Below are 13,887 nucleotides of genomic sequence, written 5' to 3'. Positions count from 1 at the left end.
CCTTGGAGGTCCCGTGAATGAAATCTACAGATCATCCACCCAGGCCAAATTTGATTTCTATAACCAAAAAGATTCTTCGGTCTGGCCAACAGAAGTGCCTGGCCTTTTAGTCACCACACTAGCCTAACAAAGGAATAGCTCACGTTCAATTCCCAGGCATGATTTATTCACACCCAGAGTCCTTAGAATAGAGGATGGTCAGGTGAATCCTTTGTAACACTTGTGAAACTTCCTCTTGGCCTCGCCCCAAAGTACCTGTACCAGTTAACCCTGGCAACTTACAGAGGGAAGCAGGATAGCCACACACCTTCCAGAGGCTAACTGGAAACTGCCTTTCAGGCAAAACTACTGCTAAGGTAAGGGATCCAGGACACCCCCGCAGTAGTACCTAGCACAGAATGGAGGAAGTGCTTTTGGAGGTTAGGAAAAAAGGGTTCTTCTCGGAGGTTGAAACTCAGCAGGCTCAGGGAGACCCTGACCCCCTCCTCTGGGATTATTCTACCAGTTCCCAGGAACACTTAGCATCAGGTAACATCTGCACACTGCTTAGAATATGCATTTTTTGTAATTGTGGTTGATGTCACGCCTGAAGGAATCCGAACTCCCCTGATAAAGCCAAGGACCCTCTCAAAAGGGACATTTTGGCCTCCATTTAGAATCCACCAAACCAAGCCTAACCCCTTCTTTTGTATGAGGTTTGCCCATATTATAAAAACTTGAGAATATTAAGGACCTTTTATGTGTGTTTGTGTGCGTGAGTGTGCACACACTGTTGGAGACTACTTCAGTGTGAACACTCAAGGCCTGGGCAGAGTGAGCAGCATCCAGGAGTTGGGCAGGCAGGCAAGTTGGGTGGGTCACAGGCCCACACCTGACCCTGGGTGGGGATGCCAGGATGGGGTATGCCAGGCCCACGAAGGGAAGGACCAGAAGGATGGCCCAGGTAGGCAGATCCCCCAAGACATCTGCAGGCCTCCCTAGGCCAGGTGGTGAGGGCTCAGGCAGGCAGGGTTGAGGCCTGGCCCCAGGGCCCCTGGAGGGCTCCACTAGGGGCTGCCAATCGCTTGGGGCCTCCCTGAGCAGCTGCTGGAACTCAAGATGTGTCTGCCAGCTAGATTCAAGCACTCCTGGAGGCGGCCAGGGAGGTGGTCATTCCTCTCCTCCAGGTGGTCCAGGCAGGTGTTGACCTGGTCCAACACGGGGATGATGGCTGCCTGAACTGCTTCTCGGGTGAAGCCGTCGACCTTGCCTTCTGTGCTGACATCCACAGGCCCACCCTGTTCCACTGGCCATGAGACCTGGTGGGCTTGTGCAGGCACAAGGCTCACATGGCCTTGGAGTGAGGCGGCGCAAGTTGGGCGCGCGGCAGCTGAGGCAGGGAGGGCGGAGGGCGGTCATTAAAACCATGTGCTCATTGAAATCATCCTCCTGGGGAAAAGAAACCAAGAGTGTCACAGTCTGTCCTGATTGAAGATGTGCCCGCTGGGTGGGTGGGCTCGGGTCTCTCCCCAATTATTCATAAAGATTTTATAGGCTGTGGGTGTCCGCAACTCACATCTTGCCATCCCGGTCTAGGGGTCCCCCAAAGCTGCAACGTGTCACCTCCTGCCCGAGGGGTTCCTCAGGATGCAGATGTCAAAGAAAGTTCTCTGTTCTCTTATCAGAGCTGGAATTTACCTCTTTATCTCAGTATTATTACCTACTTGTGTTAAAGAATGACTTATCCATTAAGATGTGAGCTACCTGACTAAGCTATGCAAGTCCAATTCAGCAGGCAGGAGAGAAACATGCTGAGATTTGGATGTGGGGGAGTAGGTCTTCTTCTCATCTGTACTCCTAATACAGGATTGGCAGGTATTAATTAATTAATCAATTGACACATTTTGTGTTTTATAGGAGACCAAGGGATATTGGGCCTGGGGAAGACTTGAGAGGAGTGTGCATATTTTTTTTTCATTTATTGAGGGCTTTTTTAGGCCAGGCTGTATGTATCTCCCACACAAGCATTGCTGTGAGGATAAATGTGGTGATGAATGGTCATCTATTTCTATGTGGCTGGTAAGTGTCAGGGCTATCCTAATGTTCTGTTGCTTCCTCTAACCTCTGTGCTCCAGCTGGTTGTATCTCTGAAGACACTGAAATCATCTTCTGCACCTTCTGAGGGATGCAGAGTTAAGACTGGGTGTGGAAGTTTGTTCCCATCCTTTTCTTCCGGAATCCACCCTATAATGGTCTCTGCTCACCCTGCTGGAATAGACTGCTCCAGGAAACCTCCTGACTTCAGAAATTTCCAGGCAGAGACAGACTCTCATCTCCTGTCTACTGCCCCATGCTCCCTGGCCACTGGAGAAAGAGCTATGAGGTTCAGAAGGAGTGAATCACCCTCCTTATCAATAGAGGAAGTAAAACGGGGTTATCCTTATGGGAATTGCAGAGATTTTGGCCACCATCCAAGACTTCAAAAAGCACTTGTTATTCCTACCACACCCAGGCTAATGTGGATCCACAGCTAAAACAGGCTCTCCATGCTAGTAGGTCAGCCTCTTGGCTCTTATCATGTAGCAGATCCTGTTGTGCCCAAAACGTTTAGGGTGAATGGCTATGCTTGCTGTGTGGAGCATGTGGCAAGGAGAATTGTAGCTCAGGCTGCTAGGAGGTAATATCCACTATGAACCAGGAACCCATTTATGCTGTTGTTTCTCCCATGGCCAAGATCTGCAAGTTTCAGAACAGAGGGGCAGAAACAAAGGTGGTGTCTCTCATAAATAAATCTGACTCATCTGCAACAGTTGTACTTTGTGTCCCTGCAAGTCTGATCTCTGCTGGTTTAGAAGTTCTCGTTCCCTAGAAGAAGCACATCTAGTATGCAGCAAAACAATGGTTCCACAAAATGTGAAGTACACTCTTAGTTCCTGGAGCCACTCAAAACAGGTGGTTATGGTGTTCATTCTTTAGAATGAGAACAGGGAGGAATACAAATGAGACTCATCCAGAAACACCCTCACAGATACAACCAGAAATAATGTTTAATTTGGACGCTCCATGGCCAGGCAAGTTGGCACATAAAATTAGGCATCACAGTGTGTAGGGCAACATCATGGACTGCTGCATAACACTGCACACCACGAAGCCTCAAATGATCTTGCCCATGGGAGGGACACTGCTAGCAGTAGATCACCTTTCCTAGGAGCACTGTGCACTGTGACCATGCAGTCCAGCTAAGGGACCCCGTGCCTATGTGGTCCACACACCATGTAGAGTGTAGATGAGTTAAACACTCAAGGCAGTCAAGCCTAGGGGAACTGCGCCTTCTTATTTGTACAATTCACAAATTGTGAGCAGGTGCAGAAATCTCTCAGCAAGAGGCCTCCTGGAAGGAAGGGGGCGTCCAGTCTCACTTTGGATAACTGTGAAGCTTAATGACATTTGCAGCAGAGATATGAAATCCTCATATCTTTCTTCCTATAGCAATAGGAGAAATAACTCTTGTGGTTGGGGTGGGAACATGAATTCAGGAAAAAGTTAGGGAAGTGATTTATGCCTGGGCCTTGTAGGAAGGACAAGATTTTCACAGATAGAAAAGCAGGAAAGGATATGAAATTCCTGAAAACAGTCGTACCAATCCTAGCAAGCTTCTTAGAGTTAGCCTGTTGTCAGTGTTCCCTGGTCTTCCGCAAATGTCTGCAACCTGAACTGACTTGCAAAATATCCAGGTGCAAACCTTGGGTCCCACACAACATGCACAGCCCAGTACTATCTGACCCCAGGGCTCAGAAACAAGTCCTCTGCCTCTCTGCTCTGATACATCTCCATGTCCCTATCTAATATGAAGAACTCACATTTTGCCTGGAAGGAGTAAAACTTGGAAGGCTTCCTGGCTGCTAAGTCACACTTCAGTCGTGTCCGACTCTGTGCGACCCCACAGACGGCAGCCCACCAGGCTCCCCCGTCCCTGGAATTCTCCAGGCAAGAACACTGGAGTGGGTTGCCATTTCCTTCTCCAATGCATGAAAGTGAAAAGCGAGAGGGAAGTCCCTCAGTCATGTCCGACTCTTTGCGACCCCATGGACTGCAGCCTACCGGGCTCCTCCGCCCATGAAATATTCCAGGCAAGAGTACTGGAGTGGGGTGCCATCGCCTTCTCCAAGGCTTCCTGGAGGGGGACGTAACTGATCTAGGCACGGGTAAATGGAATGTTCATGCTTTCCAAAGTCTAAGATGACAAGAAACAAAGCACAAGGTATGTGCAAAGGCCTAAGAAGTAGAGCTAGGCCTTCAGGGATGGACATAGATATAGCAAGACATAGGAATAGGAGCAGAGATTTCATAACGTCAGCTAGGCCTTGGGAAATGGACAGTTTCCCCCCAGTAGACCTAGCTGAGAGGAATGGCCATTGTCCCCGTCAATCATCGCAGGCCCACCAATGACTATGTTGGGAGGCGGGGGCGTGAAAGGCGGAAGAAGCCCTAGCACGTGCCTAAGCTCCTGACTGTCTGGATTGTGCTATGGGGCTTCCGTAGACCGTTTTCCTCGGTTAGGATTTAACATGGCGGCTCCCTTTCCGGAGATGGCAAAAGGGTAAGTTTTACTAACTTTATTCATATTTGGCTGTCTGCGGTGTGAGTGGAGAGTCGGGTAGATGGTGTGTCCTGATGGACACTTTGACAGACGTGTCTGCGGGCTCTTGGGTGGATGGCGGAGAAGAGCTCTCCGGCACTTCCGGGTTTGGTGTTGGGCATTATTGTAACGGCATGCTGAAACTTGAAGAAGATTTTCTTGGTTTAAATGTGGGTCTCGGAGCCTCCTTCCCAGTTATAGTCTTAGTGCTTTGTAGTGTTTGCGGCTTAAAGAGAGGGAAGGGCGGGTGCGTTTGGCTGGGTGGGTGGGGGTGCCGGACAGTCTGACTGGTGACTGGCGGCCGCCCTGGAGCTGATTCGGCTTTCTCTTGCAGGGCGTTTGGGGTGGATATATCGTTGCCGGGGATTGGTTCAAATGTTGATCTTGGCCATTTTTGTGACCTTTCTTCAGCATTGAGGGTATTTCTGTTATTTTCCACGTGAAACGAGACAGTAAGGCTCTGAGGGACCGCGTGCGGTGTTAGGACAGCTGACGGCCCTTGGCTGCCTTGGTGTTTTGTGGATAAGGGAAAGGGGAAGTTTGCCCCAGCCACTCATGTTACGAGCTTGCAACTTACCTAATTTTCCTGCCGCTGTGTTAGGCTGTCCATCTGTAAGCAAGTCTCCTTGGAGGTCTGCATAATCACTGTTTCCTTCAGGACCTGTGATGGAAAAATCTAGTACTGGCCAGCCGATGGGCCTGTAATGAGAAGAGAGTGGACCCGGAATTAGCCACATCTGTCCAGACCTGCCAGATGAGTAAGTGCAACCTTATGTTATGTGGGGCCACAAATGCTGGGAGGAGGGTAGCATCCATCCCATCAGCTGTAAGATTATTTAACATGGTGTGAAATGTCTTCCCTGAGTGTCTAAGATCGGAACTTCCAACAATGTCAGGATCACTCCCTGAGCGCTGCTCAGACACTGTTTATAATCCATGTCTTTAACTAGTCAGTGGCATCTTTTTCCAGTTCACCATGAGTGCCATTATTACAGACGGACTGAATTTATTAGAATGTCACATTTCCAAAAAGCCTGATCTTGCTATTTTCACATCAGAGCTCTGACCTGTCTTTTTATCCTTTTGGAAAACACTTGTAATACCAGGCAGAAGCAGGCTGGACTGGATGGGATTGTGAAAAACAAACTTCAGGAATCCAGAGACTGTGGGAGTGCTGTTTTTTTCAGGTAGGGGAACATGGATTTGAATGTAATTTAAAGCCAGCTCTATTTAGGAAAGGGGAGAAAGATGAGGCCTGTACACCAAGTGAGTGGCAGAGAATGATAGTCTGCCAGTCTCTCCCCTCCATAAGTGGGTGGGCATTTACTTTGCAGGGGTCCTGGAGGTGTAGGCTAACAATTCAAGTAATATGCGGGTCAGTACTTCATTAAATATTTACCCTTCCACAGTTTGTCGGGCTTTTTTTTTTTTTTTTTTTTTGCTTTGCAGGTGTTGCTGAGACAATACATCGTGTTTCATTAAAAATAAATTTTATCGTCTGAGTCTGACTCTTTCTTACTGTCATCTTTGAGCCTCAATTTCCACATTTGCAAAATGGGAATCACACCTTGCTCTCAGGGATGTCTCTTGTATGGTTTTTGTAAAGCACTCAGCACACAGGAGGTACGGAGGGAATTAGTACACCATTTCCAGCATATGGGAACAGAACACTGTGGCTTGATTTAGCTCATCTCCCTACCTGTCCAGACCCCCATTTCAACCAAACGTTTGTTTCCTTTCACAGGGCCAGCAAATTTCCTCAGATATTACTGGGCTTCTTGGAAACCAGCCTCATTAATCCTGCTATGATGCCAAGAGGTAGCCCAGCAACTCACACTTTGCCTTGCTCTGAGCCACTTTCTTTTCTGGCCATCTCTGACGCCTTATGCGGAAGCTGATGTGGCTCAGCACCAAGTTCAGGCACCAAGAAGGTGCTTGTTAACTGGCGGTGCGGAAAAGGTCTCCTCTCTTTCGTTGTCTGTATAAAGTTACTTCTTTCCTGGGCAGTGGTTAATTTGTTGAAAATGTGTGGAAGAGTTTTCACAGTTGGGGTGGGGGAAAAGCGCTAAATAGAAATGTGAGCTCTTCCAAGGTGCATTCAGAGACACTTCTAACCTCTAGTTTCATAGAAACCTCGGGCTCCTCTGTTGCTTTATTAGCACGGGTTTTATCCAGAAGGAGGCATCACAGAACCTGAATTTCATTCACCGAAGGTAAAAAGAAAATCCACATTTCCTTGTGATTGGAAACGAAAGTGTGTAGGCTTTAGAGGGCATGTTTGAAGACTTTTTGTTCATCCGTGTAATTGGTGAAATTACTTTAAAGCTGTGAAAGATGGGGGTGGGATAGTCTCCTACTCAGTGAAAACCTGAAGCCTGAGATACTTAGAAAAACCTGTCGTAGGCCCATGTTCCTTCACCAAGTGACATGATGATGATCAAAACTGGCTTATTTCCTAGTCAAAACAGTTGTGAAATTTAAGAATAACCGTGAGGCCTTCTTCCCCTTCCAAACACGCTTGTTCCCACTGCCCATCAAAGTCATCTTGGCTGCCTTCATTGGAGGCAGGGGTCAAGAAAGCCTAAATGGATGGTGTAATTGGTAAATCTGCTGTGTATTGGCACTTAAAAATAAGTCACAAGGTTGAGGATTCCACAAAGGTGACTCTCCAAATGGTGACAGTCGCACAAATCAGGGCTCTCATGGAACGAGAAGGTAATCTTCTTCTGAATTTGAGATGGGATCTGGCTTTCTGGTTCCTTCCCAGGAATTCATTCCTAGGCCAGCCATGTCACTTAGGCTCATGAGACAGTACCTCAGTGAATGTCTACTCACTCGTGGGAATGTTAATGTTCTGTAAATTCTTGGTGTGAGGTATTCCTTTGGATACATACCACAAGTGGGATTGCTGGACTAGATGGTAGTTCTGTTTTTAAGTTTTTGAGGGACTTTCATACTGTTTTCCATAGTAGCTGTACCAATTTAGTCTTGAACTAAATGAGTTTGGTGAGCGGTTCTCGGCCACTTTTGATTGTCGGTTCTTTTCAGGAGAAGTACTGGAGAGATTAGGGGCTCAAAGGGGAAAGCACGCCCCTGATCAGGAAAGATGGAATGACTGACTGCATACGGACCTGCCTAGAGGTGGGGAAGGGGCTGGGAAGAGTGACCCTCTATAGAGCTGCTCTCAGAGCACAAGGAGAAAGCTGGACAGGAGGATAAAGGCCCTCAATGTGAAAGGTGCATTGGACTTTCTGTGGTCAAAAGTGTCTGCTACCTATTTCTCAGTCCCTGATACTGCCTGGGATCATTGTAGCATGGGGACTGAAGAGAATAGTGCACATCGCTGAGTGTGACATGAGAGTGGATTACTTTCTGGCAAAGGTGAGACTTTGATGATGAAGGCTTTACCCTATGTTACAGCATCCCTCAGAATTTTGGAGTTCACTGTTAGGGATGTTCTTGTGTTCCTGCTTCAGTCTATGCACTGGCTTAGGCTGTCAAAAGCGGCTCGGGAAAGGTGAGCTTTCCCCCTCCTATACTGTGGCCTAGAGCAGTAATCTGAGAGAGTCTCCCGGGAGGCGCCCACTGATGGTCACTACACTTGGTTGAGTAGACCACTCAAGTCTTCTGTTGGGACTACCTGTGGCCATAAAGAGGCACATGAAAGTGAGCTGCTGTTGCTGGTGTGTTCTAGTGATATAGCAGCCAGACACTTCTTCCTTCCACACTCACACACCTCAGGTGCCTTGCTAAAGTCCTAAAGGAGGCGCATATTGGCAACGGCAGCATGTGGGGCGTGGGAAATGTTGAGTCTGGGGCAGAAGTTGGCGGTAGCCTGATGTCAGAGTTCTGTGCCTTTGTGCAGAGCGAGGGCACATTGGGATTCCCGAGGAGTCCCAACTCTGTAGGAATGTGGTTGGAACTTTCCACGTTCACTTTCTGCACTCTTCCACTGAGCACACTCTGCACATTGGTTGGAAGAAAGAGGTCCGATGGGTCTTATCAATGAACTGTCGATGAATCCGGGGCCATTTGCTTGTTTCGGCGCATATGCCGATGAGCCTGGATGTCCAGGAACCTCCCGAGTCAGGTGCCCCAGCTGGAGCATGAAGCCCTTGTATTCCTCTTGCTGGAGAGGGCTACACCCCCAGGCTGTGGCTGTCTCTCCCCCCGTGTGTCTGCTAGAAAGCCTTTCTAGCAGAAAGGCTGGCTGCTGGTGGCTTCTCTTCCATTTGGGTCTTCCTGTTGGTGGGGGTGGCATTGCCTCAAGGGGCCTTCACTGCATTCTGAAGGAAGAAGGTGGTGTTGGTACAACAGTGGAGGGACAGCTATGCATTGTTTGTGGTGGTGTGCCACTGGAGTCGGGGAGAGGAAAGGGGAGCTCAACTTGGGGAGGGAAAAGGTCCCATGGTTTCCGCATTTCAGGGTTTTGCTTTCTCTTGATTAGGGAAATTTGGGCCCAGCAGGGCTATGAGGAGGAGGCTCTGAGAGTATAAGGAAAGACTGACAGTGGGGAGGACAACAGTCTCTGGTGTGACGACTGTGGTGGGCATTGTGGGTTCAGGGCTCTTTCTCCTGTCTCCTTTCTCCATTCTTGTGCCCTTCCTTTGGGTTAGCACAGCTGAGGGACAGAAGATAACAATGGACCCTGATGGGTATAGTATAAGAAAATACGGCTTTCTCATAAACTAGGACATTTACTATGGGAACAGGATTATTGTCCATTTTCCCAAGTGAATTGTGATTTTGTCTGCAAGTGAAGGCTTGGCTGTCTCTTCCTTGTTCTGTGTTGCTAGACCTGTGAAAAACGGCTGTTGCGGAAGAGGAGCTCTCTGTCCTGCTGTACTGTTGCTCAGTGTATAATCTAAGGGAGTTCTGAGAAGGAACTGCTGTTGCTTACACTATTGATTGTTTTTCTGCAGAGATATTTTCTGCCCTTTTCCTGTAGCTTTATGGGCTCTTGGTGACTGCTTTTGCTGCCAGGTCCCCGAAGGAACTCTCTTGGTTTGTCAAATTACCAAGAGACTTATTTAACTTAGAGAACAGATTTGCATACATTGCAGAGAGTCAGAGATGGCAACCCATTGCCTGGAGAATCCCAGGGACAGAGGAGCCTGGTGGGCTGCCGTCTATGGGGTCGCACAGAGTCGGGCACGGCTGAAGTGATTTAGCAGCAGCAGAGTCAGACAAAGAACTGACCCGTATTCCGCCGTTTTTTAGGAAAGGCGAGAAAGAATGTCTTGTCCCTTTTCAGCATGAGCAGTTTAGTTTTCCTTATTTCAGTTTCCCTTACAATGTGCTGCCCGTGAGATACCCCTGGGTATCTTCACCCTCCCTCCAAGTGCTGATTCTAAAGTCCTGGCCATAGTCAGACCTGTGCAGAGAACTTCCTCAAGAGGAACTTGTGGAAAGAGCGCCTGAAGGACAAGTAAGAAGTATGAGTGACTGCTTATCCTCTAGGAGCTTTTTACCCATACATATGTCCTCAGGGGGAATTCTCTGTGATCAGTAGGGTCACTCGGGATGAGGATTAAAACAACAAACCTTGTTTAGAGATGGTTTAAACCACTCTGCTGATGTCAGCAGTCTGCTGGCAAGTGGAGCTGAACTTCATCTCTCACCGTCCCTTTCTCAAGTGCTCTGAAGGAGCAGAGATTTGATCTCCAGTTGGCAGAGGTCCGATTTCAGTGTCTCGTGGTGCACAGGACCTGCCTGAATACTTGGTAGGAGGCAAGGACTCAGATCCTGCAGAGTTTCAGTTATGGGATTTTAGTGTGCAGCTCTGTCAAAAAGAGTGGACAGAAAGAGCAAAATCCGTGCATTCCTGTACAATGTGAATGGTCTCTTCATCCGTCTGGACTTGAATGTGCCCTCCCAGTCCACTATGCTGACTCCAGCACACACAAAATGGGTTACTGAGCGTCGCCAGCCAGGCCACCTCACAGTTTAGATTTGGGTTGGCTTTCTGAGCTTCCTTCGCCTCTCCTTATTCATGTGCAGGCCTACTGTCCTGCTTCTCATCAGCTTTGGAAAAGAACAGCAGTGGGCTCACTTCAGTGAATCCTAAGGAGATTCACTGGTTTACCCAGCCTCTCCCCAGCAGTCAGAGCACCTTCCAGAATGCTGAAAGGCCTGTTGTAGATTTTCCTCTAGTAGATTGTCAGAGTACTGAGCTACAGGCTATAGGATATAGTTAAAGCCAGGAACCAAGCACCTGTGCATCTCCTCCGGACCCCAGAACTGATGTGTACTGGAAAGGCTAAGAGGGTAGATCTTACTCCGTCAGGTTTTTATTACCAGATAACAATCAATTACGAAGGTGGAATGAAACTTCAGAGTGGATGGGTGTGTTTACGATATAGATTATGGGGATGCTTTATGGATGTAACCTATCTCCAGACTCATTAGATTGTATACATTAAATGTGTATTTTATTTTTGTATGTCACTCATTGCTCATACCTCAATGAAGGGGTTTAAAAACATAATAAAAAAGACCCTTCCGTGATCACAAATGAGTGCCCCCCTCCAAGTGTTTTTAGATTTTAGAACTGAGAGGGAAGACTGTTTCTCCTTGGGGAAATGGGTAATGCCATTTACAGCTTCTGTACTCTGGTTTTGCCTTGGTTTTTCTATGGATACATAGTATTTGCATTAGTGGTGTATAAGGTTATCCTTTAGTCCGTAGGGTTTTGAATTTCATAGAATCACAGCAGTTCTACAGAAGTCGTCAACTTCATGCGGAGGACTTCGGCTCAAGGAGTGACCCTATGACATCAGCGAGTGGTCATTTGACCAGAAATTGACTTTGGGTATTGTGCCTCTGGGAATGGCTTGGACTTTGGGTTGTTTTCATTTTCTGTAATATATGCTTTTGTGCTTACTCAAGAAATCTTTAAAAATTGTGTACCCATGGGGGCATGTCAACATGCGTGTGTGCTGTATTTGTATTCCACAGGGTGGAAGGCCCTGTCTCAGGCTCATTGGTCTCTCTAGCAGGCCTCTTTTCTCTGAGACCTTCCCACAGCCTTCTATTTTCTGTGTCACTGAGTTTCCTGGCCAAGCTACTTGGTTTGGTATACTTTTCATCTTATCCTCGTTGAGCCAGAAATACTTTTGCTATAGTTTGGGACTAGACCCGCAAGAATGAGTGAGAGCCTGCAAAGGTTCACTAGTAACCTTTTACTGCAGAGAATGTAAAAAGATACACTGTTGGGACTTCCCCAGCAGTCCAGTAGTTAAGACTCCTTGCTTCCAATATAGGGGGGAGGGTTTCAATCCCTGGTGGGGGAACTAAGATCCCACATGCTGCATGGCATGGCCAAAAAAAAAAAAAAAAAGAAAGACCTACTGCTGAGTTTCCCTGAGCTAGCCTCATTTCTGTGTCTTTAAAATGTATTTGTTGGTTAAGTTTCTTGTATTTTGTTAAATACTTGTGTTCTGCCAATAAAATCCATTTGCTTCAGAAGATCTCACTTGTATGTGTTTCTTACTCTATGGAACACCAGCATGATCAAGGAAGCTGCAGCTCTGTCATGGGCATTGTCACCTGAACTGCGGCAGAGCACTAAGCTCTAAAGGCTGATGTGTTAAGAACAGGAGTGGGTGGCAAAGAGATGGGGTCTCTAGGCCATGCTAAAAGTTCCCCTCTTTATTAAGCTCGCCCCTTTGTTCAGGGAAGTATTCCCCTTAATGTTAGTCACTCAGTCATGTCCGACTCTGTGCGACCCCATGGACTGTAGCCCGCCAGGCTCCTCTGTCCGTGGGATTCTCCAGGCAAGAATACTGGAGTGGGTTGCCATTTCTTTCTCCAGGGGATCTTCCCGAGCCAGGGATCGAACCCTGGTCTCCTGCATTACAGGCAGATTCTTTACCATCCAAGCCACCTGGGAAGCCTGATCCCCTAAAGGCAGCAGGTAATCTAACACCTCCCTAAGAGAAATGATACTTGTAGCCACTTCATGAAGGCCATGAATGCATATTTGGGGATCATGGAGAAATCTTCTGATACTCCTAAGGGCAAGGAGAGGTAGGGTGACCAGCATGGTTTTATAGAAGATTAGTTCAGAAGTCATTAGGACCAAACTAGAAGCAGCAAGCGCACAATTAATTCCTGCTGAAGCCTGCATTAGAATCTCGGTCCCTTGTGCCTGAGACATCTTTTATTACACCACACAACTAGGTCTTATAAATACTTTGTAGTAGCAGAATTAAATTACTAAGTGGGTAGAATTTTTTGGCCTTGTTTATTCTTTAAACATATCGATACACTTTCCAATTCTAACTGGAATTAGACATGCAATTAACTAAAATTGCAGGTCTTACGTATAACTTGAAGTGAAGTGAAGTCGCTCAGTCGTATCCGACTCTGCGACCCCACAGACTATAGCCTATCAGGCTCCTCCGTCCAAGGGATTTTCCAGGCAAGAGTGCTGGAGTGGATTGCCATTTCCTTCTCCAGGGGATCTTCCCGACCCAGGAATCGAACCAGGGTCTCCTTCATTGCAGGCAGACACTTCACCGTCTGAGCCAGCTTACCATGGTTTAAACATTTCAGCAGGGACTTCCCTGGTGGTCCAGTGGCTGAGACTCCATGCTTCCAATGTAGGGGGCCCAAGTTCGATCTGTGGCTGGTAAAATAGATTCCACATGCCACAACTAAGACCCAGCGCAGCCAAATTAATAAATACTAAAAAAAAAAAATTTCCCAGCAAATAGCCTGACTGTGGTCAGTAACCCCCTCCCCACCCCCAAGGAAAGGAGAGTAAGACTGGCAGTGTTCTGCCTGTAGATCTTCAGGGTGGCTGGGTGTCATAAAGATCTTGGGCTGAAGGTGGCAGCAATTCTGTTCTTGCCGTTCAGTCTAGAGGGCCTCAAGCTTCAGTGTCTCATTTCCTGCCCGAGAGGTTCATCAGCATGCAGAGCTCGGATCACTTCTCTTTTTCTCTAATTGCAGCTGGAACTTTGTATCCCTTAATTATCCTCTCCTGCTACAGAACGAGTCTCACATAAGACTGTAAGCCATCGCCCATTGGCCCTATTTCAGGTCAGTGGGTATGATTTTACCTGAGGCATTTGCATTGAGACTGCCAAACACTGTGAAATCCCACTACCATTCTGATTTTAATTGACACGCTAAGCCTGACCAGCGATTTCCATGGAGGCGGGCCCAGGGCAGGGGTGGGCGGGGCCGTGAGCAGTACTGGCTCCTGCACAGGCCCCGCCCTCAAGAGAAGATGGTTGCAAGTGCGCAGGCGCAAGGTGGAGGCG

The 13,887-nt window shown here is 47.7% G+C and overlaps 1 long non-coding RNA gene across 5 annotated transcripts; it reads left to right on the top strand.

Moving 5' to 3' along the window:
* Positions 1 to 4: 4 nt before the first annotated feature.
* Positions 5 to 7,644, top strand: LOC129638547 (uncharacterized). Of its 5 annotated transcripts, XR_008707897.1 has the most exons (5): positions 491 to 528; positions 1,897 to 2,058; positions 5,277 to 5,376; positions 5,725 to 5,805; positions 6,363 to 7,644. It is a non-coding gene; the product is annotated as an uncharacterized LOC129638547 (long non-coding RNA). The 5 variants fall into 5 exon arrangements; XR_008707898.1 differs by lacking the exons at positions 491 to 528; positions 1,897 to 2,058 and adding an exon at positions 5 to 356; XR_008707896.1 differs by lacking the exons at positions 491 to 528; positions 1,897 to 2,058 and adding an exon at positions 4,487 to 4,579.
* The last annotated feature ends 6,243 nt before the right edge of the window (positions 7,645 to 13,887 follow it).

Source organism: Bubalus kerabau, chromosome X (assembly GCF_029407905.1).
Source record: "Bubalus kerabau isolate K-KA32 ecotype Philippines breed swamp buffalo chromosome X, PCC_UOA_SB_1v2, whole genome shotgun sequence".
In the NCBI taxonomy this organism is placed as follows: Eukaryota; Metazoa; Chordata; class Mammalia; order Artiodactyla; family Bovidae; genus Bubalus; species Bubalus kerabau.
Note: the sequence above shows the minus strand (reverse complement) of the source record. Positions and strands in the feature narration are given on the sequence as shown.